Source organism: Triturus cristatus, chromosome 5_2 (assembly GCF_964204655.1).
Source record: "Triturus cristatus chromosome 5_2, aTriCri1.1, whole genome shotgun sequence".
Classification (NCBI taxonomy): Eukaryota; Metazoa; Chordata; class Amphibia; order Caudata; family Salamandridae; genus Triturus; species Triturus cristatus.
In genome coordinates this window covers 753,568,658-753,594,146 of record NC_140588.1, presented here as the reverse complement: position 1 = coordinate 753,594,146, position 25,489 = coordinate 753,568,658, and positions in this window count along the sequence as shown.

The window sequence follows — 25,489 nt, the reverse complement described above, 5'->3', positions numbered from 1 at the left end:
TTGTGAACAATACTCTGCGCAAACACTTGTTTAAAATTAAATAGTGCCACAGTAGCAATACATTCCTCCCCCCCAGGGCCATTGGGATTTAATGTGATTAGGAGAATCACAAGGCCATTTTTTACCCACACGTGCTTCACATAAAAAGCACTGATATACTGAAAAGAACACTAGATTTCACAAAACAGAGTTATTTATTTTTTTCGCTTCAAAAGTGTTCCTAGTAAAAAGATTGTGTGGAAAAATAAAAATAATTGACCTCTCTCACCAATGAATACGGGCTTACGCACTATGGAGTACAAGGTGTTGTGCTAAACTAATGGAGGCATCCAGCCAGCTCGCCAGGTAGTTTTGCTACTGTCTGCAGTCTGCAGCGGGTGCAGCTGTAATTTACAATTAAATTGCTTTAATTCCAATGGCCTGGCTTTTCTCCAAATGCCTTTCAAATTCTACCCTGGCTCCAAAGAGGCAGATGAATAATCAGTAAGAAACTACAACCCACATGTCACGTATAAAATGCGTATATTCTAAGGTGACAGTGGGAAAAACGATGCATTGCATTACAGGGAAAGGAACGTCATACATAGATTGTATTTGGCATGTTCATCACAGAGTATCCCACCAGCAAAACTTAAAATCGGGCACTAGTCCCACTTTACTTTCTGGCCTCACCCTCCACCACAAAATATGTCCACAGATTCATTCTCTCGCCAGTAATCCATCCATATATCCATCAATTCAGTATCCACACTTTCAACTATCCATCAATTTACCCACCCATGCATCCATTCACTCATATATCAATTAACCCATCCTTTCTTTTACCCTTTCTTTTTTTCCATTTCCATCAACCCATCATTTTTAGTGACCATTATGAGCTTGTGTCTGCTGAGTTGCAGATAGAAGAGACCAAAAGAACTCAACCATTGCTGTAGCTTCTAAAGCTGGGGGTTCACGAGTCACAATGCCGTTGCAGGAAGTATATTTGTAATTGTCAATAAGCAAGCAATGTGACTTACCACCTTCCATCTTTGCCACCGCTGTGTCTCACCCGAATACCGCCTCCGTGTCTGCAGCAGAACTGCCGCTGGCCCCAGCACTGGTAGTCGGTACTGCTTGAAAAAACATGACACATTTTTAGATGCCAGATACCCTTATTTTGTTTAACAAAATACAACCGCAATACATCACTACAGTAAGGTTAGCAGTATCTTCTATCAAAAATATCACTTTGGCCAATTTGTTGGTTGATAATGTTATAAAAGACAAGTAGTCAAATCAACCAAAAGCTGTTCATAATGGAGGGACAGAACTATAGCCTATGATCACTCTGAGTCATTGAAACACAATGAAGGGGTGGAATAATGGTCAATGCTTCACAAATGCAGTGGTACCTCCTATTTTCCTGCCATGTAGCACTGTCATGGAAACTGCTAGTATACGTTATAAATTAATTATAGCACAACATTGTGAGTTTCCACCTTGACCTTGGCCACTCTCTTGTTAACTGTTACAGCATGAGCAAGAAAATGAAACCCTTCTCAACCAACATGCATGGTGAACAATACTAGCTTAATTGGGCCTGCAATCTTCACAGTAGACAGTAGAGTAAATTTAGATTTAGGACTACTAATTTGAGAAAAATCCTAATTTTAAGACTTTCGGTATTCACAGAAGGCATTTAGGAGTCCTAAAGTTAGGAGTCCTAACTATACTACTACTAAACTGAGAAAAATCCCAATTTTAAGACTTTCGGTATTCACAGAAGGCATTTAGGAGTCCTAAAGTTAGGACTCCTAACTTCTGTGAATACCGAAATGAGTAAGTGCCTTCCGTGAATACCAAAATGAGTAAGTGCCTTCTGTGAATACCAAAATGGTAGTAAGTTTAGGATTTTGTCTTAAGTTAGTTCTGTGAATCGGGCCCTTTGTGTTCTGTGAAAACTTCCGGCTGGTGCGAGATGGCCACATGTAGGAAAATCCGTCAGAGAGTTGGCCTGTGGCACTTTATTGAGATTACCACATCACCTTGACCATTCAAATGTTTCTACTATAATCTCCCCAGCGTCTAGGAAAAAGACATAGCCAGGGGCGAACAGACTGCAATCTGCCGTCAGTATAGATATTCCTGGTATATTTATTAGTCTTTTAAAAAATATTATTTTATCATTTTGTTCTGTCGCTAGAAGTATGCCAGGAATCAGCAGATGACAGGGTATTAGCAGCCAAGACACACCCGGCTGGGTGTGTCACTGTTGACCAACCTCTCTATTCACTGCCTGGGGACATGATCATCTGTCTTGTAATTAGAGAGCGTGGTCATATTTACAAAACAGTATGGAACAGAGTGATGCACATGAGACATCACCCTGAACTGGTTGCATGTTTACCCAGCCCACGTTTGAATGAATTGCTCATTGAAGCAACGCAGTATGACTTCTGTAAACGAGCCTGTCTCTATGAACATTGCTATCTTTGGTCAGCGCGTAGTGCATTGTTAGGATGCAAATGTTATAGCTCCACGATTCTAGAAGTACTGCGGGGGCGTTTTGTTATGAGCAGAATCACTTTCCACAAGTATTTCACGCTGGCTTGTGGCTCTTGCATTCCTGGCAGCATCTCTATGTTCAACTTTGTGACAGAAGTGGGAGGTGGTGAAAGCCTTTCTAAACCAACTAACATTCTTGAAATACTCATTTCAAAGCTGGGTGTTTTGTGGCGTTGTTGCATAAGTTATGCTTAGAGTTGCAATTGGTCTTTTTTATTTTGTGTTTACATTCTCTTGAGGGCTTAATATTAATCAAATGTACAGTATATATTACACCAAATCTTAGATTGTCTGTCTATAGTTGATGGTTTTAATTGTGTGAGATATATAATATCAATCTTTAAAGGAGGTATTGGCAGATGCAAAGTAAATGTATCTTTTTGAAGTTTAAAAATATATATATATTTCTTTTGTGATGGGTAAATCTTCCTGAAAAATAAGTTGTTCTAGTTTCTTGAATTAAGTGTGAATGCTTGTTTTTGTAATAGAAAAATCATATTTAAAAATACGTTTATTTAGTGTCTTAAATTGAGGATCAGCGCTGCTAAATTTTAAAATGTCTGCAAGATTTTAAATTGAATATGTTTTTCTTGTTGGTGCTGGCCTGTGGAGTATTTAACATTTATTGGATGTTGCCCCAGGAATCAAGAAAAACATTGCCCCTCTCACTGTGTCTTAATCGTTGTAAATTCACCTGGTGGTCAAAAGGCAGCATGTGGTTCTGTACAAAAGTTATGAAGAAATAAGAGAATGCTTTTGCCTCAAATGCTTTTTGGATGAGGCAGAGTGACATATAGGGCCTTCAAAAGATACCAATGGGCTGGGAAGCTGCAGTCATAAATATGGATTCTAATTTTGTTCACACTTTTTCATTTCTTTTGAGGGATGTTTTGCCTGTTTTATCATTTTTATGTCTCGCCTGCCGACAGTGTGTGCACTGTCGCTGCGAGGGTTATTGTGTACTGTAAGGGGCTTGGAGACCGCCCAGTACTCATCATAGATTGGCTTCATTATCACTCTTATTCGTTACTTCCTATTTGACGAGCTCCTGCAGATGGCACTTCCTGTTCAACAGTTTGAAGCAGCAACCATGTACTGATTGATTTACTTTTATTAGTGTCCTTCTGTTTTCCTTCCACTGCTCACTGTGCTTTAGGTACTATTTTATTTCTGCTTTCCATACTGATTCTGCCCCACAGGTGTTCATGTGGCTTTTATCCCACCACCACCACCCTTCCATAGTCTGTGTGGCTTCTTCTCTCCCACCACCTGCTGTTTTGCCCCACACCCACCGCTATAAGAAAAAAATAGCGCTATGACACAGCAATTTCTGGAAATGTCATAGGACTTTTTTTTTTTACCATCCTATTGCTCCTTACCACCCTCCATCCCGTTGTCTATGGAGCCTACCCCCACCAGAAGTCAGAAAAAAATAGCTCTATGTCACGGCCTGCGTTGCCGCTTCATAGTGCTTTTTAGGTCTCGCAGACCTGCGTTGTAGCGCGCAGGCGCTGCTCGCTCTGCGAGGCTTCTTGTAATCTGGATATTTCAGAAGTTGAGTTTAAGCCCCGCCCCTTGTACCCATTGGCTTGTGTCATCGTCCATGCTAAACGCAGGCTTTCGATTGTAAATGAGGCTTCTCAGTCCCTCCTTGTTACCGCCCTGTCTCCATTTGGCCCCGCCCACCCGGACTGGATCTTTTACTTGCGGCGTTACACAGTGTCTTTTAATTACTGGGTGAGCCCTTTTTTTTTCATTCGCACAATGGCGTGGCGACAGCTTATTCCGATTAGTAGCTGTGCGTTCACTTGCGTAATTTAAATTCCAAAGTCACAAAATCGTAGCCGAATGGTGATCCAATGGCTTGTGTGCGTGTGCATAGCCAGGAGTGCCAGCAGAATCATAAACATTTACTAAATGTGTGTGGAATTACATACAAATTAGAAGTTCATCAGTTAAAAAACGTATAATCAGAACCCAGCTCTCGGTAGGACCCGGTGCTGCCTGACTCTCGGAGGCAGACTGAGGCCTTTTGTTTTTGTGTAGCTTTTGTGATAATAGAATGTGTTCCTCTCCAGTCCTGTGTACAAGCTGCAGCCATAGCAACAATTATGGCATTGCACGTGATGTTTGTGTCACAGTTCCTGCTTTTTTGGGAGACCTTGAATTAAATGCATATTTTTATCCGGTAACAAAAGAAACTTTTGGACGGAATCATGTCGTTTGCGTGGACGGGGTAGAGCAGTCTCTATCATCACTAATTGGGGGCTCACAGCCCGTCACCGCCCGTGCAGATATTCCATCAGCCGGTGAGTTACAGCCTGTCCTGGATCTGACCTGTTTCTGTCCGTGCGAGGCGCCGTGATGTGTATTCAGCCCCCCCCTCATCTGCTGGGATCTATGAAGCATATTAAAGACAGCCCCCCCACCCCCTCCCCCCCCATAGCTAAATATGGCTCACTCGTCAGGTGCATGACGGACTGATGATGTAATGTGCAAGTTACTGAAAGAGGTAAAGCTAGGTTTTTCCCACTAGCCGCATGAATGACTCACAACGAACAGCTTCAGGTGAATTTATTTCACGTGGTCGGAGACGGGTCAAAGCTATCGATTGTTTAAACATAACAAGGAGCTTGGGGTAGTCAGTTTCCTTGTTGCATTAGGTATCTTGGCACCCTTGCTACGCCTCTGGTTCGGAGGCCTAGGAGTAGGTGATACCTGATATCTCTAATGTAGACTCCAATGAGTTTGACAGCTGATCAGAGTTTACATGTTTGACAAGGACAGAGCTGAAAGTTTGATGGAAGGGATTCAGAGGAAGCAAGGATCACTGATCTGAAGGGAAGTCTAGCTGGGGTGGGCTTCGCTGCCGGTCTTTCAAGCAGTGAGTATGACTTGAGGTAGGATTGTTGGAGACAGATGATCCTACATCAGGCCTTATCATAATCCTGCTCCGGGTCCTATGAAGCACAGTATTTAACTAGCATTTGCAAAGCAATAGGTATCGCATTTAAGCGAGTTTAAGTTATTGGCATTTTAAATGACAATGACTTTTATTGATGTTTTAAAGATCAAAACATAAATAAAAGGCATTGTCATTTACAATGCCAATAGCTCAAACTCTCATAAATGCGAGACCTATTGCATTGCAAATGCTTGTTTTAATTGCATACTACACCTCACAGTGACATTGCTTGGGACTGTATGAGCTACATAAAGAAAGTGACAGAGAATGCTAACTCACTGAAATCACTGGGCCCGATTCACAGAATTAACTTAAGACAAAATCCTAAACTCACTACTTTTGGTATTCACAGAATGCACTTACTACTTTTGGTATTCACAGAATGCACTTACTACTTTTGGAATTCACAGAATGGATTTACGACTACTAACTTTACGTCCGCACTTGGGCCGGAAATTCTGGCCCGGAGGCAGAGCTTCCGGCCCGGAGGTGGAGCTTCCAGCCCGGAGGCAGGGCTTCCGGCCCGGAGGCAGGGCTTCCGGCCAGTGGCGGAGATTTAGCCATGGCCAAAATCTCCACCTCTGGGCCGGAAGCTCCGCCTCCGGGCCGGAAGCTCCGCCTCCGGGCCGGAATTTCCGGCCCGAGTGTGGACGTAAAGTTAGTAGTCGTAAATCCATTCTGTGAAAAGCAAAAGTAGTAAGTTTATTCTGTGAATCGCAAAAGTAGTAAGTTCATTCTGTGAATACCAGAAGTAGTAAGTGCATTCTGTGAATACCAAAATGGTACTAAGTTTAGGATTTTGTCTTAAGTTTGTTCTGTGAATCGGGCCCACTATCTTGGTGGCAGGAGGACAGAGGAGTCTGCTATGGCTTCTTAAATAATCACCCAAAGCAAGTGCCAACGAGTACAATTAGGTAGCTCCAAGCACCTGGACAGCTCAAACTGGATCACAAAATATTCTTAATGTAAACTTAACTTACCTCTGAGTGTGAGCAGCATGGAATTTGGAACAACATTTTTGCATTGTAGAACACACACACAAGAAATAATTGCTCACCGAGGCCCACCTTCTTGACATTTGAGCAGGATGCGTAGGTCCTGCTTGTGGTCAATAAATCGGTCGAGCAGTGAGTTAACTGCTGTTGGGTTCACTGGACATGAGGGGTGTGGCACACACCCCACGCATCTTTCCCCAATGCAGCAGAAGCTCCCGTAGGGGGTAATGACTCCCAAGCCTGCCACCTCACAGCATGGAGGGGAGATGGCACTGGACATAAAAAACAAGTGATGCTACCCGCAAGATGTATGGCTAGCTCCTGCACTGGCACCGCTGCCCACTCTCTCATCCTGCTCTGCCATGGTGCTAGGTGGAACATAAGAGAAGAAACAGGAAAAGGAAAGAAGAAAGGGCAAACTAAGGAAGTAAAGCAAAAACTAAATTAAGTACAAAAAAGTCACAGAAAAACCAAAAAAATGACAAAAACATCAAATAAACACACACAAAGACACACACTGATACAATGAAAAAGAAATGAGGGTTGGATGAGTTGGATAGGGGGAGGAATGAAGAGATTTAGGGTGGATTGAAAAAACAGGCCCAGCACCATGCACAGAGCAGAAAACAAAATGGCCGCACCCTTGCAAACCACTTTGCATGCAGTTTTTTTGGCGTAGGAATGTGCATCATGCTACTAGAATGTAAAAATGTTGTGTGAACCAGTGGCTCTAGCAGCTCTAACTGCCCATTGAACTCTAAGGAGCGTGTCAAGGTTTTTGGGCCACTTCACGGAATTTTGCACAGCAGAACTCAGAAAGCTTTGCCATGGCCTAATTTGGATCCCATGGAGGTTTATGAGAAAGAAGTGATGGATATTATTACAGAGTTGTTTGATAAAGGTGTATCCTATAGAATGGTTAAATGTTACAGTCAGCAGTGGCAGCAGGACATTCTTTGGTGCAGGGAGTATCAATAGGTGGAAGTCCATTGATTTGGAGAGTAATGAGGTTAAAAAGACCTCTAAAGTCAAGGTATCAAACACTTTGCAATGTGGATTTAGTTTTGAGAATTTTTTAACAATGGACAAGCAATAAGTACGTAGGGGTAAGAGAGTTAATTCAGAATTTGGCAACTTTACTGTGTTTATTTTCTTTTAATAAAGTGTCGGGTGTAAAGGCATTAGAGAATTCACATAGATGTTTTGAACCAACAGGAGTATGATTTGAAATACGTAGGAGAAATAAAACTGTGTTTTATCCAACCTTAGATAAAACCCCAATTTTGTATGCAGTAAGATATATTAAGGAATAATATTCAAGGATGCTAGAAAAGTGAAATGCAGGAGTAAATTAGTTATTGATTTCTTATGTAAAGCCAATCAAATGAGTCACTAGTGCATCCATTGCCAGGTGGTAAAGTCTGCAAAAAAGGATGCAATTGTGAAACTGGAGGAGTTTAAGGCTCATTCAGTTAGGGGTGCTATGGGGAGTAAAGCATTTATATCTGGAGGTAGATTGGAGGATATATTGAAATTGTCAAATGTAGATACTTTTATGAAAGTTCATTTTAAACCAACTTTGAACATATAATGCTGCCTCCTGTCTTGTCATAAAATGTTGATTCTTAAATGTATGTATACAGAATTATGATTTTATTAGACTCGCAATTAAGGAATACTAAGGAATCGCACATTTTTATTGTGATTCCTACATACATTCCATTTTCCAAGTCCTTAATAGCGATTCATAAAAAATTGCTATTAAGGACTCGCAAAACGGATTTTTCATACATATGCCCCTATAGCCAGTAAACCTTTAAGAATCGACATTTTAATTATATGTTTTATTTTTTAATTTATATTTTAACTTGGAACCAAGCCTAATTTAACATTTTCAGCTACCATTATTTTTCAATATGTTAATAGAGGTTGGCCTATCTGTTGAAAGCACAGTATTGTCTAAATTTCAATTTATTTTTGTTCTTTATGATCAGTTCTACTGGGACTATATAATTCTCTAAAAAAACAAATTTGTAAACCCTTAGTGATTGTTGGCTTGTCTGATTTTTGCATTCACCCCATAAACTACACATGTGCACTGATCGAATATGCTCACTGCATAAATGTATTGAACTTTTGCATTATTTCTTAGATATTGAACCGCAGCCATATTCTGTAAACCAAAAATGATGTTAATATAAGAAGTTATTATCTCCCTAATGGCGGACTAACATGTGAACTATACATTGAGATCAGTCGTACTCTCACGTCAGGGAAAGTAATTCTAAGATTCAAGATTCAAATGTATTTGCAAATTCTTCATGTAACAAATTTAATTTAGCCATAGTCCATATTCCAGATCTAGGTATTCTACAAAATGCCATTATTTTTTTTTTTTTCTTAATATTGTCTATGAGTGGTCAGAAATTCCCTTGGTTTAACAATGACAAGTTTTATACATAAATCAGATGTAAATGGAAATCTACATGAGAGGGTTTTTAGAATTATAAAGAATAATATCTCTTGGTTTCAGATTAAAATGTAGCTAAATGTTGCGCAATCAAAAATCAACTACATGAATCTGCAGAATCTGAAATCACAGTGAGCTACCAGTGGTTTTTGATCTATGGTCTAATGGTGGATAAAAGATCATATTGAACTACCTTCCTACAATATATGTATGCAATATATGCAATTTAAAAAATAAGACACTTGCAATTTGGGTGCAGCGGTATCCCACAAAGTGATACTGATCTGCGCAAAGACATCTGGTCTGGTGTTCCTGCACAACGTTTCTGGGCCGTAGCAACAAACACCTGATTTTACCAGACGGTAAAATTGCTTTAGGCTTAGGCTGCAAGAATAGCACAGCCTTGGCTAGACCAAACCTGCTTCTATGGGAAGGGAGGAGCATGCAGTGCTTTGTCTGCCAAGCCAAATACTTGTCCCTCTGGCACAGAAGTAATGTTCAGGATTCAAACAGAGGCCATATCATGATGGGCTGCTCAGACTCAGCGCAGAACCATGGCCTGCAGTCTGTAAAGTGAATTCATTTAACCCAATATTTTTCTAAGTTAGTGCATTCTTTTAGACAGCATCTCTAAGAAACAGAAAGAGGAAAACCCTGCGCTCTCTGTACGAGCTGTACTATTTAGAAAATTAGGCCCTAACTTAGGAAAGCATTGGGTTGAAGGAATTCACCTTACTAACAACAGATGCATGAAAGCAGTACGTCGGCTCTGCATGGAGCTGGAGCAGCCCAACCTGATAAGGCCGCATATGTAATAGCTGAACATATGAGCACAGTAGAATATCAATGCTAAAGCCTGTTTCACACTCAATGTTATGTAATAATAATTATTTAATGCAACAAATGTGAGAAGCGGATGAACAGAAATTCATAAAATTGGTATATGCGTATCCAGTTTTGTCCATTTTTCTGGATGGCCATTTAAAAGAAATCCATAATTGAATTTTAACAAATTGTTTTAGCAGGGCTGCAATCTTCTAGATTAAGGATGTATAATTCATCTTGTAAAGATCAAATCATCCTCAAATAATTCCACAGAAAGAACAAATACTGACTAATCCATACATATTTCAATGATGTCTGTGTTTGTTGTTTTATTTAACCATCCAACCCAATACTTCCACTTACAACTCAAATCATAGGATTCCATCAAGCATTTTCCATCACACACCCGATATGTTTCATTATACCACTGTTTACAAATATCATAATTGTGAAGTCTTCTGGGTTTGCCTCAGACAGCTGTAGCTGTCTGTCAAGAGCTCATGTCATCACTCAACATACACACATACAAAGAGACACAGAAATTGGTTTTTGGACAACCGCTATCAGCCATTGGCTACTATGGATCAGCTGCATTTAATTATTGGTTGAGAGGGTAGTCCATCAGCCGAAGTAGCTCCCTAGGATATTTGAACAGTCACCTAGAGACAAATAGGTATTCATGCATTTCTTTTTTTTCTTTTATTCTGAAGGTCCCCCTCACCCATGCTGTATTTATACCAGTTACCATTCTTATCTTAGGCACCAAACATACCACAATTATAGAGATCACTAACCTTGTGCTTTGGATCTAACAGAAGTGATGAACTGTTCTGCCACTCACCTCAACCACTACTGACCACACACAATATGAATGTGAGACAAACAGTAGAAGTGGGGAAAGGGGAAAAGGATGAAAGAAAACTGAGGCACGGCTTATCACTCTGCTTGGCACAGCCAGCTGCAGCTTGGATATGATATCTAAAGGCAACTAAATGAGTGTTTAGTAATCTTTCAAACCACAAACTAAAGCTATATTTGAAGTGTGCATTCATCGCCTATAGAGAAACAAACACAGAGATAACTAATCTTGTCATAGAGGCCTACTACTCTTTCCTACTTCGTACCTATCACTGCGTGTCAACAGTATACTAATTAACTCATGCAGAGATTCATCGATATCTGGCTACGTTGACTCTGTTGTCTTGATTAATGGGATGTCCAAGGTTATGTTCAAAAGCTTGTTCTTGTTAATTTGTCAAGGGCATGCTGTAAAACCAGAGAAATGATGTTACTAATATGGTCCATTTTCTTTAAGATTTACTTCTGTTTACACCCCAGTAATATTAACAGGTGGACCGGAGAGTTCTTCCACCTGTTCATATTACTGAAAATGCCTTTAGTTCTCCACAAGGCCTTAATGTCACATGGTTCTCAATCATCGACCAATGTAGTGTCATTGTTCATCTTCACAGCAAGCCACAATATTTCATTATGCATTCATGTAAGTGGAATGACAATTATGTTTCTGGTTGATGATGCGCAGAGTTCAGGTGCATTGCTACCATATGTGCTGGCTTCATGTATGCAGAGAGGCACATCTCCATTGCTGAGTTGTCACCACTGATCTGCTCACACCGAGATTATTCAATGCAGTGCACTGAGTCACCCAATAGTGTGGTATAAACAACTGGTGATCACCCATGATTACTGCCCAGAACTCCAACATCTCATGAGACTCCTGGAATATCACCAGCCACTATGGTGCTGGTCAAGTAAGAGCAGCATCAGCCACTGAAGGCCTGCTAAAGAAATAAGCAGCCTCAGCCACTACGGTCCCAATAAACGAGCACAAAGAGCACTTCTTCAGGACGCCTTCTGTAATATCTATGGAAGCATAAGAAGATAAACCACTGCAGACACTGGGAAGAAGGCAGCAGCAAAAATAGGCATTGGCATCTATAGCTGTGGCCCAAATCTCCTTATTTACATATAATGAGGACCCTGTACTCGACATCACCCTGAAATGCACATATGACACAATCTGGTCAAAGGTGGAGTAAATGGGGAATGAATGCCATAATCATGTGTAAAGATCTCTACTCTATGATGTTTCATGTTAATGTAGCAACCCTTTTGTTCTTTTCTAGGGTGCGATTCCAGACACTTCAACAGTGAAATGATGCACCCTTTAAATAACTCTGTGTAACCAAAACTCTGGGGGATATTCACAAGGATCTATTGCCGAGTTAAAAGCACATTATCACAGCCAAAGTTGCGATAAACTTATCGCCCCAATCACAAGCTGGTGTTAACAGCCCACAGCACCAGGTTACCCACGATAGCAGCCGCAAAAAACATCGCCACAGATGACCCCCGCAACTATCACTAATGAAATGCAGAGTAGGCGTTCCCGTGCTAAACGTCGCAACAACACCACTCCACAACATTCACAACGACCAGCCAGAACTGTGATAAGAACACAAAACAGGTGATAAGGCGCGTTAGCAGTAGGAAAATAACACCTGCTCTGACCTGGTGCAAAGTCGGACCACAGCCTGCACCACAAAAGGGAGCACAGCCCACCGCCTCATCGGAAGGGCAACAGATGCCATGGAGCCACCCAAGACGGCCACAACATCCACTGTCAACACCCCAGGACCCCAACCCCTACCCGCAACACCCCCACGGACCACCACAGAGGCAGCACAGACAAAGACAGCGGACCCCCAGGAAATGCACCAGCCTCACAGACCCAACACCTGACAATGTCATTGTCAAAAGGACAATCATCCTACGCATCCTGACCGACAATGCTCAACAGGCCGACGGCTCTAACACAGCGGACAACCACCATCCCATCCCACAAAGCTACCGGCTGTTCTGCACCTGTTGGCCCCTGGTACCGCCCAACCAACACCCGCCAGAGTCGGAGGAGTCACACAGCCAGCCACATCCAAGTCCCTCACACCTGTCCTGGACATTAGCATCAGCCTGGTACCCCAATCCCCAAACGTCCAACACAATGCGCAGGATCCGCTGGAGACCAACCAAGGACCATACGCCATAGCTGGATGCACGCACATGTTGGGGGCAATCCACAGCACACATGTTATACAATCACCGCAACAGAAAGCACACATCTCACATCAATGTGTAGGCAACAACCGAACATCGTGGAACCTCCACGAATGTCGCCTCCAAATACCGAGCCAGTGTGCATGGTCCCTCTATCCTCCGACAGTCCAGCAGCAACCCAGCGTTCCCAGGATGGCACCAAGGGAAATGCACAGCCCCTTGGCAAGTCCCAAATGAACATCCCACTCACCTCAACTCCACAACCATGCAACTCACAACCCTGGCAATGCACATGTCACAAAATCACAACCAACATGCAAAACAACATGCCCACCCTCCAGACACGACAGAACAACTCACAATGGTAACCTGGGCAAGTCATGAACATAGCCATCAACGGCATGGCACCTCAGCCACACACTAGCCGAATGTGGGGAGAGGTGGCAACCAGGCATGTGTGAAGGATGCAGGAGAACCATGATTGGGAAAGTACACAATGCCAAGAGTGGCGGAGATGTGCTGGAAAGACCGCAGTATGCCGAACAAACCCATATCCATGGCGACATACACCTCTGGTGGACAGTGGACACAACCATGTCACCCCAGCCAGTGGGGGAGTTTGCGGAAATGTTACATCCCCCCGTCAGTGTGAGCAGAGTGGGATGGCCCGGCGTATGCCAGGCCAGTATAGGGGTGTGAATAAAAAGCACATAGCCCTGGGCGTGGTCCTCTTCCGGAAGCTCAACGTCTCTGCCAGGGCGGCACCTCTCAGCAGGCCATGAGGCCGACGCAGTCCTCATGAGCGGAGTTGCCTGTGATCCTGTGTGCCTGCCGTACCCCGGCCAGTTAGACCCCGAACCTGTCAGGCCCGCCCCTGCGCAGCCTGGCCACACTGATCACCTTCTGACACCGGCGTGTGTCAAGGAGTGCCCACCATGTGCCTGCACAAGGTCCAAGCCTGAGGCCCACGACCTTGACAGCCTCTCAGACCATCAGGGCTTCCACAACACAGGCCCGCTTTACTCCTTTCTCGTTGACGTACTCTACTGCGGACTCCGGCCTACACCACGGTCAAGTAGGTCACACATTTGGAACTGAGTCTTGATCATACATTGTCTGTGTACGCACAAAAAGGAAGATTCGACTTCACTGTACTCCCTTTGGTCAGGTGGCAACTACCATGTGCATAGCATCCCAATGACAGGTGGGTGTGGGCCACTGCTGACCGCTGCATCCAACCTACACTGCGGTCCAGTAGGACACAGAGTCTTGATTTAGCGATGGCGGAGTTCATATCAGTGTACCGGAATCATCGCAGACTGCTGCATCCCCTCTCAGCACCGGTGCCACTAAGTCTGTTCCCCGGCATTCATTGACACTCTCTGGTCGTACATTGGTGGCGTCTGAGTCTATGGACTAGTGGCTAGTTTTCATCCTCATGTAGCTGATACCGAATTGGTGGTGAAAACGAGGCTGTCGCTTTCCACTCCACCATTTGCTGCTTCTGTATAACATCAGACCTTCCGCATCATGCCCTGGAGGACACCTTCCTCTGTCCCCCGCAAGACTCCGCCACATTCACCTTCGACATCGATGTGGACTCGCTCACTGCGCATGGACCTACCTCAGTGCACCGGAAGTCACTGTCCCGTAGCAGGGTGCCTGTGCCGGCCGGTGTGCATCAGGGGCCACTAACTTTGTGACGGTCAATTTCGGGACCCATTCTTCTGAGATATTGGATGCCCTCTGATGTGATGGCCTTAGGGTCATCAACGCCATGTGTCTCTGGCCCTGCGCTGTCCGCTACCTCCGGCCTCAACTGCGGTCCACCAGAGCTCACACACCAAATCAAGTCCTGACCGGCCCGGATGTCGCATCACCGCAGGAGGCACACGCCATCACCACCAGGATCACCTCCAACCGCCATCTGCCAGAGTTGAAACGGTGGTCCTGACAGACTTAAGGAGTTGCTCACACCTTTCATGGATGCCATCATCAGACTGATACCCTGCTAGGCACTCCAGGTGCCACTGACTTAGTGCACCGCAAGCCATTGTCTGTTACTGATTGAGTTTTGTGCTGTGGAGAGGTTGCGCACCTCAAGCAGTGTGGGAGACCTGGGACGTTGATGAGGAAGATGATGCAGGTCTAACACTCCCCACTGCATCTGCATCAGGAATATCTCAAAGGGACACAATCCAAGACTTTTTCTTCACATTGGTGCGCTCAGCTGTAGTGCCCAGACCTCAGTGCACTGCAACTCACAGATATTTCTGTTTTCTCATTGTGTGCCCTCTGGACTTGCTCAGGCTACCTCCATGATGCTCCGCAGTTGTCCCTGTGATGCTGGTGTTGTCTGTTTAGGTATTCATTGTGTTGTATTTGTTGCCAGCACCAACAACTCCCTGAGGGCTGGCTTGCACCCAACCCACACACATCCAGCACAGGCGTCACTGGACATGTGGCCCTGACAATAAAGGGGCCGGGCGCACGTGCCTGTAGCCAGTTCAACATAATGTCTGCGTGTGTCCTTGTGGTCTTGTTGTATGCAGGAGGTCCCAGGGCCCTACGACATTACATTGTTCTGTGTACAGCGGATGCAGGCATGTCACCGCAGGCATAGGGTTTGAGCTTGGACACGTAGCTTTGTCGTCACCCACTCAATTCATAAGGGGAGTGTCCTGGGCCATCGTAAGCAAGGCCAACGTGGGTGTGTGACTGACATGTGCGTGCCCCAGGGCATGGTTGTGTACTGTGAATATGCATCTGCATGTGTCTCTAAGGCAGTGTGGGTCTCCTTTGTGGGGTGTAGGTGGTCCCTGAAGGGTAATAGACACCAACGTATGTGATGTAGTTCGCCTTCCATGGGTTGGGACCCCACCCACACCTGTTCGGCCACCTCCTTTAGGCGTGCTGACCCATGGCATTGGAGTGCCTTGTGTGGATGGGTGCAGTGTTGTGAGCCAGCTGTGCTTGTGGGTGCTTCCTGCTGTGTGGTCTGTTGCAGGCTCTGAGTTCTTCTCTAAGTAGCTTGACTGCCCGGGTCCTGATGGTGGGTTGCGTGGGATGTCCATGGGCTGTTGTAGGAGTCGGTGTCGGAGGTGTGGTGGTCCTCTCCAGCATCACAGATGTGTTGTCTTCTGTGCTTGCTCTGCTGGAGGTGTTGTGTGCCCATCTGCAATGTGAAGGGGAGATGCATGTTGACATTGCGTTGACATGTATGTTGGCACATTGTTCTGGCCTACATGCAGACTGTATGACAATGTACATTGTGACTGTTTGGGAGGTGCTGACTACTGCTGTGGACAGTGCACATTTGGGCTACATGACGGATGTGAGGTTGTACGCATACATTTCCATTTCAGTTTCATGCTCTGTCAGATGTAGTAGGCATGTTTCTGTGCATGTGAGGAGCCAGTTGTGCTCTCTGTTCTACAGTGTCGGCTTTGCGCATTGCACGACGTTGTCTTCAATGTGGGTGTTATGTTCTTGCTCTGTGCGTGTGCTGCAGTGTGCCAAGGGGATGAGGGACATGATCCAGGGTAATTGTGGGTGTGCAGTGTGCTACACCTCGTTGTGCATGTGTGCCATTGTGCCTATCTCTCCCGTTCCCCCAGTCCCTGGTTGTTACTCACCCTGGTGATGTTGTGTCAGGTCCTCTCGAGCTGTGTCTGTACTCTCTACTCCTTGCACCGTCTCCACACTGATGACTGTGGCCTCGGTTCCCTCCAGCTCATCCTGTGGCACAGGACTGCCACCTCCTGTTGGCAACGGGTTTGTGCCTGGTTTACGTTGTCACATCATGCCAGCACCTCTTGGTCTCCTCGGCACTCCGACTGAATTCCAGGTGGTCTACTTGTGGGTCAGTTGCTGGTAGTGTTCTGTCACCTCCGTGACGCTGATCAGGTTTTGCTGTGGACTGCACCCCGTCTTCCTCTCCCTCTTCTCCTCAGACGTCCCCGTCCCCATTGTTGGTGGTCGGTGGGAGTTGTGGGGTTCACATTGGCCTCTGCGCTCGGTCAGGGTGCATCCATGTTGCTACATGCTTTGGCTTGTTTCTGTGGTTTTTATGGTGCATTTTCCCACCAAACGCGTGGGATTTGCAAGCCTGTGGCTGCTTTTCGCTACTTTTTGTACAGCGATTGGCCTCATCGCATGATTTTTTGCGTTCGCGTGTCACATTTTTGCGGCGTGGCATTGATTTTTGCGTGCCCATTCGACGCGCTCTCTGGTGACTATCACAGGCTACCGCAGCATTGTGAATACTTGGTTGGCACGGCGTAATTTTCCCACAATAGGCTGCGATGTTGAGTGTTGCGTTAATTTACTCTTGCGGTAGTTATCACACGTTCTTGTGAATATACCCCTCTGTCTCTTAATATGAAGAGGCCCTTTGCTGAAACTGAAATGCAACACAATATAAGTGATCTATGTAATGCTGACTCTCCTTCCTCTCTCTCACTATGATAATTTCCTCTGCCTTCATACATATCTGCCTTATGGAATTAGCAGACTCTTTTCTGATAACCTGAATACAACTGAAAATAAATTAAACATTTGTTAATCTCTGTAAATCCCCATACTGACAACAAATATATTAATTGCTGAACATCACTGAAACCTTAGTTACAGTAACCTAAACATAATATCTATGGTACATTGAATTCCCGCTGTCACTTCTCAAAACAAGCTAAAAAAAAAGTTCATTTTTCCAAACATTTTGACTTCCGGGATATTTCTATGTACTTAGGTTATCTCTCCAGAACATCATTTCTACAAACACGAAACACAAATTCATAAAGCAAGAATCCCGACCTTAGCAACAGAGCAACTCAATTGAACAGCAAGAATGCAGTCAAAGGCAAGGAAAGTTATACCCAGTAAGTCAAGATGAATGCCGCCATCTGCAAACAGTGTGAGAGTTTGGGATATCTGGAACCTGTAGCTCATGGACAAGACTAAATCGAACAGCACGCTCTCCATGAATGCAAAGCCTTTTGCCACGGAGCACCAACACTATCCAGCTATTCTTTAACTGCTGGAACCTCAGAACAGATGACACCACACGAAGGATGAACATCAGTCCTGCATCATGTTCTGCTTCCTGACAGTGCTGGCCCAAAGGCCGTCACGTTGTTGGCAAAGTTCTGGGATTGTCAGGATGTGTTGCATAAAATTCAAGTAACTGTTGTGGATTGTGAATATTAGAAGCTGTATCTCATGAACATTCCTCAGGACCAAATCTATTTCAATCCACGAAATGTTGCCATTGTTTTTTGACAATTCTAGGATTTTATGCACCTCATATTTACTATTGGCATGCATTCACCTAAACTGGCACAGGATTTGGAGCAAGATGTGTCTCTGCAGACCCTGTTTCAGTCAAAATGCATGAAATGCTGGTTGGATTGTCATAGTCTGGGGCAGTTACAACCTCATAGCACCTGGATTAATAATATTTTCTGTATGAAAGGCCCTTACAAATCTGGGTTGCAACTCAAAAGATGTCTTCAAATGTAAATGTTGTCAGTTACCACACTTTTTCACCTACAATATATCAGGAGCTGTATATCTCTTGCAATCAGCATAGCATTTGAAACTTGTTTGAGCCTTCTTCACGGTTTCCTTTGCTTACCTCTTTACTTCGGTTAACTCACTTTAGTTTTCTTGCATTGATGGAACTAGTGTACATGAAAGCTGATGAAAATAATATTGAGGGGATGATGGGCATGCATACAAAAATAACAACTACATTCACTAGATAAGTGTTCAGGATATATTTTAATTCTGCCAACCACAATCTCTTACTCTAATCCTTATCTTGTTGAGGTACTAGATATTTCAGATACCATTCAATACATTAATTTAATCGCTCCGTCTGTCTCTATTTCTCAGGGTAATACCTGGGGAACAGATGGACTACCATATTTAACTATTTACTGAAAGCAGACCAAAATATTGAAATAACCAATGTCATGTGCCAAAGTCTGTGCCAACTCCTTGGAAGTGAGTAGACTTGACAAAGGCATACAAATGCGCATATTTGACAAATGATCTGCAGCTACAAGAGTTACCATATAAACTTGACTTTCAGGTAATGAAAATATTAAATCCATTGAGATTGTAGGCCAAGGTCTGGCTGAAACAAGCAAAAGTATTAGTAACCACTAAGTTTTATTATGAGCATTATTAATATGAGCACATGTTGCACGTTTGTACATAATTTTTAAAACCTGTAAATAAACTTAACCTCCAAAAATACCCTCTGACAACTGCTTGAGTCCTAATTATACTACAATGGCCAAAAGGGAAGTATTTATTGATACGTTGGGGTGGGTCAATATTCACAAAGGTACATTTATGTGTGAGTGAATATACACATGTAAATTTACACTTTCTAGTAAATTTGCTTTTGACTGTTCAGCATTTCTGTGTGTAAATCTACTACAAAGTGTAGACGTACATGTCTCCATTACATAAAAATTTACCAGTGTAAAGATGCTACAATTAACTTTTCAAACATTTCTTTTTAAGAGTTTTATATAGCACGAACTAGACCCGAGAAATCGGGTATCAGAGCACTTCACATGAGTACCATTTTCAATACAGAAGGACACATTCATGTTTGTTAGGCACTAGGAGATTAAGGGATTTGCCCAGAATCACAGGATGTTGAGCATCGTTGCCCAGACTCGAGCCCGGTTCCCCGGCTTCGAGGTCGGACGATCTTGCCATAAGGCTACATCCTGTCCCCAACTACATCAAAGGAGTGGAACTTTCCCTATGGGATTACTGAATTTCTTTCTAAGATTGCATTAATTGTACAATCCTAAAGTCCCCTGAAACTTCAGAATTCTAAATGTTCTGAAATGTCTTTTCTTGTACATCAAATGAAATAAACTCAATAGAAATTATTATATGAGTGCCACGATCCACTGCCTTCACTCACCTGTGTATGCCAAGCTGTCACAGGGATGTGCTCCTCTGAATGTCTTATGTGTTTGAGATTTTACAATTGAAGAGGGGGTCTGTAGTGACTGAAGACTGTAAGAGCCACTTGGTGTGAGGCTTGAAGTCTGCTACACTTGCATTAAGTCAAACCAACAAGAGGAGTGAAGCAAGACTAAATGTCCCAGAGTGCCAAATAAGACTTGCAATGATGGCAGCCATATTGGATTCATAGAGTATAAATTCCTTGTATTTTAGATTTTCCCTTGCTAGGCAATCAGGATACCTAGATGTTACAAACGGACCCTTGTTTCCAGGAGATTGAAGCCATCATTCTTATCTGAGATATCAAAGACTTATCAAAATTAGAGAAGTAGTCTGGAATAACAACTGGAAGGGTTCAGACACTGACTTCATGTTAGCACTGGAGTCATAACTTCTAAGGACTAGGAACTATTCAGCTTGTAGAGACAAATATTACTAAGGTATTGATAGTGGTGTGGAATGGAGGAAAGAGGAAAAACCCAACACTAATATGCATACATTATATTACAACTGGCTGATGACCTTGTTACATCAGGAATCACTTGGTTTACAGACTTGATTTTTTAAATCACAGAAGGTAGTTATCTGTGAAGTAGTATATATTACCGATTATTAAGTACATCTATCTTAAGGGCTTCGTTTATATTTCAGCTCTAGCATGTCTATTAGTATCCGCAACCTACGCCAGTCTGCTATCCAGAGGTTGTCATCAGGTATACTGTAGGTTGTAATAGAAACTGTGAGCTGGAATACAAAAGATCAAATAGTAAAAAAGTTGTTGAAAATACGAACTCATCTCCAGCTGTAAGAGCAGGCAAAGTGAAGATATCCCGTATCGCTATTTCACTGCGCAGTTTGCTCCTGCCTGGTATTCAAGGGGGAACAGAGATCAGCTTGCAGGTAGCTACCGTGAGTGACTGCATTTACCTGCAAGAGGATGCCTGAAGGGTCCAAGGTTATCCCCTTCACCCCTACATGACGAAACAGCTGTCATCTTATCTTTTCACAGCAAATTTATTATTTGCCAATGGCTGGCTAGGCTCTTTGCAAGCAGGTTCTGCTGCAATAGATATGTGATGTTTGAGGCTTTTAACCACACTTAGGGCCTAATTACACCTTCTGGCAGTGCAGGTCGGGAGGCACACTACCATCGCGCCCCCGCACCGGCGAGAGTCACTGCAGCCCGCCCTCCAGATTACAACTTAAAAGTAGTCTGGCAGGCAGGCGGCACCCGAGGCCGTGCCTCTTTCAAAGGTTGCAGCGTCTTTGAAAAAGGCACTGCAATGGGAATGCAACACAAGGTTCCCGCACAGCAGCCCCCTATGTGCATCCACATGGTGTGTGGCGTAAAACGGCCATGACAACCGTGGCAGAGAGGAAACGCTTAATAAGCTTGGTGGGACCACAGTAGTCCCACCAGGAGCGCCACGCCATCGACAGGGACCAGAACACCACCACCGGGCCACCATGAGTCTGGTGATTCTCGGACCACCAGACTCGTAATTGGGCCCTAATCATTTTCATGAACATTCCTGGTCATTCTTGTTGAATGTGGCCTTAAAGGGCCTTTAGAATAAACCTTTACCCTAAATCCTATTGAAAGGGTAAGGCTAAATGTAGCCTTTTTAGAGATTTCTCTTTCTTGTTGCTCGAAGGATATGTGATTAGTACATAGCTAATACATTTTTGTATTTTTCAAATGTTGTTTGTCTAGGTCTTATGTTCCTTTTCTATTAATCATTGTTTTGTGTGTTTGTTACTTCCCCAGCCAGCATGCATTTCAGCATTATGTGAAAAAACAGAACGGCAAAGCATACCTAAGGAAGCCCTTGTTTAGCACATGTGAATGTGAATAGGCATATAAGAGCTCTTAAGCACTGAGCTATCATAATGGAAATTGAGCATTAAGGAGTTGTTTCATTCTCGAAATGGCCTTGATTAGAGCCCATATCTTGGTATTGTTGTAATAGCCATCCCTATTAAGTGTTATTTTCAGGTAGATCCCAGTTAGATATGATTTCTATCCAGGCGGCCAAAACACAGGGAAAACACCATTATTTGAAGCCCATCATCACACCATGTGGTAATGGTTGATAATGTCATACGTAATGCATTTTTTGATTTGATAATAAGTTCCATACAATGCTGTACACCCAGATCTGGCTAACACAGCTAAAGGCCATGTACAGTGCATTCCAGAGATGCACTTTTGGTGTACAATATGGATGGAGGACAGGTGTTTTGCTCAGAGCTTGTTGAAAAGGGCTGAAAACTGTGCATTGGTTTCTGGGGGAATGAGGCCTGGGTGTTATGTCACATACTTAGGCCTCATTTTGTTTATATATCTGGTTATGCGTGGCTGTTGAATAGACATATTTGTCATAGGGGCATTGAAGATGTGTGGACTTCATTTTGGAAAGAGGCCAAAGCACAAACTTGAAACATAATAACTGAAAACAACTTTGTTAAACTGAAGTTATGATTCTTCATGCACAGTCCAGAGCTTATTGTACATGGATGAAGGCTGCACAGTGATTTCTGGGGTTCTGAGGGTGCAGTGTTTGGCATATCGATAAGTCACACATTGTGCACAGATGAAGATATGCTTGGCTGGAGTCCATGCACAGTTTGCTTCAGTGGCTTTGAAGCTACATAGGTTCTTATTTTGGAAAGAACCAATGTATTACAAATTAATAACTGCAACACCTTTGTTTAAGGAAATGTATATAATCAGAAGAGACTATAAGTGCAGTGAGTTCTAGTAGAAAGGACATAAATATGGGTGTGATAAATTGCCATTTTGTTGTATAATTCCTTGAAAACTCAGCAACATTTCACAAAATTCACTCATAAACCCTGCATTAAAATGTTATGCAAGGGCATACCTAGTGTTTAAATGTCACAGAAAACACAGCCAAGAATGTGGCTTGAGGAAAAAAGGCACCTGCAAGACATTTTCTGATGAAAGTAGTCCCAAAAAAATTCACAAATCTTCACAGATTTGATATAACTCAGAATATGAACGTTTTGCAAATGTCGTGGGTGAAATAGAAATCTGTCATTTATTTGGTAGTAACATTGGACTGTGTGACAGACCTCACAAAGGCTATTGGCCAGTTCTGCAACCAAAAACGACCAGACCTGGTAAAGGCAATCTCCAGTAGGATTTTGGAGGTTGGGGGGCTGAGTTGAGGACGTTATTTAAGGACAGGCCATTCAACTAGCATACATGGACATTTTAAAAAGCAATACCCAGTGAACTATAGAGCAAGTGTGTCAAGCACATTGCTGCCTCTCTTTCACAGGCAGTAAAAGTCAATTTTTCCAGTGACAATTCGGCAACAGAGAAGATGCATTTTGTTATGCCTAGCAATGCTTGTTAGGTGAGTATACGTTCTGTATGTAGTCATAATGGGCTGATGTCAAGGGGTTCTGACAGAAGACAGTTGGGATCTTGTCAGCACTGGATGTGTTGTGCGGTGGCTCGTTGAACCTACAATTAAACTTGTTTTTTTATAACAAGTCTGTGGAAAATCCTATTATTTTAATAGGCTACAACACATTTGTCTGGTGGACCCAGAAGTAGAAGAAGCAGTTATTTAATTTGCAAAAGATTCCAAATCTTTGTCATAAAAAAGCTCAAATCATTCCTTTTTGCTGTTCATTCCTGATGTTTCTAAGGGTTTCCAAAATAATAATTTCCTAGTAATAGAACATACAGTTGGTCACCACTTTGTAATGAGCTGGATCATTTGCCCTCATTTAGAGTTTAGTGGACAGGGAACTCCACCACAACTTGTTGGAGCACACTGTCTGTCAAACTGATGGTTGGTCTGCTCCAATTAGAGTCGGGCAAACCATCATGTTTCTGCTAGTAGTTTCCACTCTGGTTCTGCTAGTGGAAACCAAACACCAACAGCCCACCAGACTTGTGGCTTCCTGTGTAATTTTCTCAGTTCATTGTTTCTAGAGAAGACGTTTTGAGGTATTTTTGTCTCTTCAAGATGCCAGGGAAAATATTGCAGTTCTGAACAGAAAAATAGAAAAAGAACCCAAGACCCTGGGGGAAAGTTCCCTGGATCATTATTATTTTTTTTTACCAGAGCAAACTCCTGCTTTGGGAGTTTGGTTTAGCTTTTATAAAACAAAAACGTTTGCCGAGAGGCTGCATAAAGCATGGTGGCTTCTCAGCAAAGAAGTGACTTCAGAGGAGCCACTGTGCTACACCTCATCTTAACGCATAAAACTCTCTGCCAGGCAAGGGGAGATCTCTATATATGTTTGGCCGTAGTCAGCCAAGGCAGCAAAGGATATTAACTCCACAGCGTTAGTGGATGGCGGTTCACACACCACCAAATTCAAAGGGTCTTTGTTCTGAATTTTTATCTTCGGTTTTTTATGCAATTTGACCTTTACTGCAGACAAGTTTCCCCAAATTGTAATTACGATTCTTTTTATTTTATTTTAATTTGCATTATTTTTCTACTAATTGATTTTAATGCATATTAAATAGTGACGTATCACCACATCTGTCCAACCAGGTGGGAAATAGTCATTAAATAAATAAAACAAAGATATATTAATTAGATGAAGCAACATTTCTGTAAGCTTTCTCTTTTGATTTTGTTCTGACAGAACAACAGTTTGCATGTGTCTTTTTCAGGTTAAATGAGATAAAGCCTCATTTAGACCCTGGCAGGTGGAATGACAGGCTACTAGTGGGGCACAGGCTCTGACTCTGTCAATGAACGGCCCTCTACATTTACAGATCCCAAACAGCTCTGCAGGGATTGCTCACTGAAAGTGCATCTGCCAACAGTTCTAGACCACTTGTGGTGTAAATGCTTAATGTCCGTCTGCATTTTATTTTTTGTTTTAAAAAGAATAAATCCTCAAAATGAGTTTTTTTTGTAAAACATAAAAAAGCACATTCCCTGATGTACCAGAGGATTCCACGCATGTGATGGAGATATGTTTCTATTTTTCCTGCCTTGGATCACTTTGCTTTGTAACGTATTTGCAGGCAGGATAAATCAGTGTATGAAGGAAGCTCTAAATGAGGAATAACTTCTGACACTGTGAAACTAGAAGTTCTCAAGTAGCTAGCCCTCTGGCAATGGCCTACTGAAAGAAGAGTGACTGCCATCATGAACTTAGAATGTCTCTTCCTCATAATGAGGTGGAAGATCCAAAAGGAAGGAGACTGGGAAACACCTTGAAGTTCGCAGCAGTCTTAATGTTGTATCACAAGTAAGAGCATAAAAAAGAAAATATCATGATAACTATTATCTTAGTTGCTTAAAATAAACTCTTCGGTGTAATATATTTTAGGACCATATGCATCAGATCTTTCAAGCAAGATATTTTGCATATTTCATCTATATGGCCCTAAGTATAACAGCAGACAAGAGGGACACCAGGTAGATAGAGGCTGAGATAAAAAGCACACACATCCACCATTACTGTAGTAGACAGAGGGCTGCATAATGAACACCAATGCCCCATCATTATTATGAGATAACATAATGTGCCTCAATTTACATAAGGTCTTTATTGCAGCACATTGTAGTCTATGTCCTCATGGCATACATAGGTGTTCCAGGTACTATGTAAGATAGC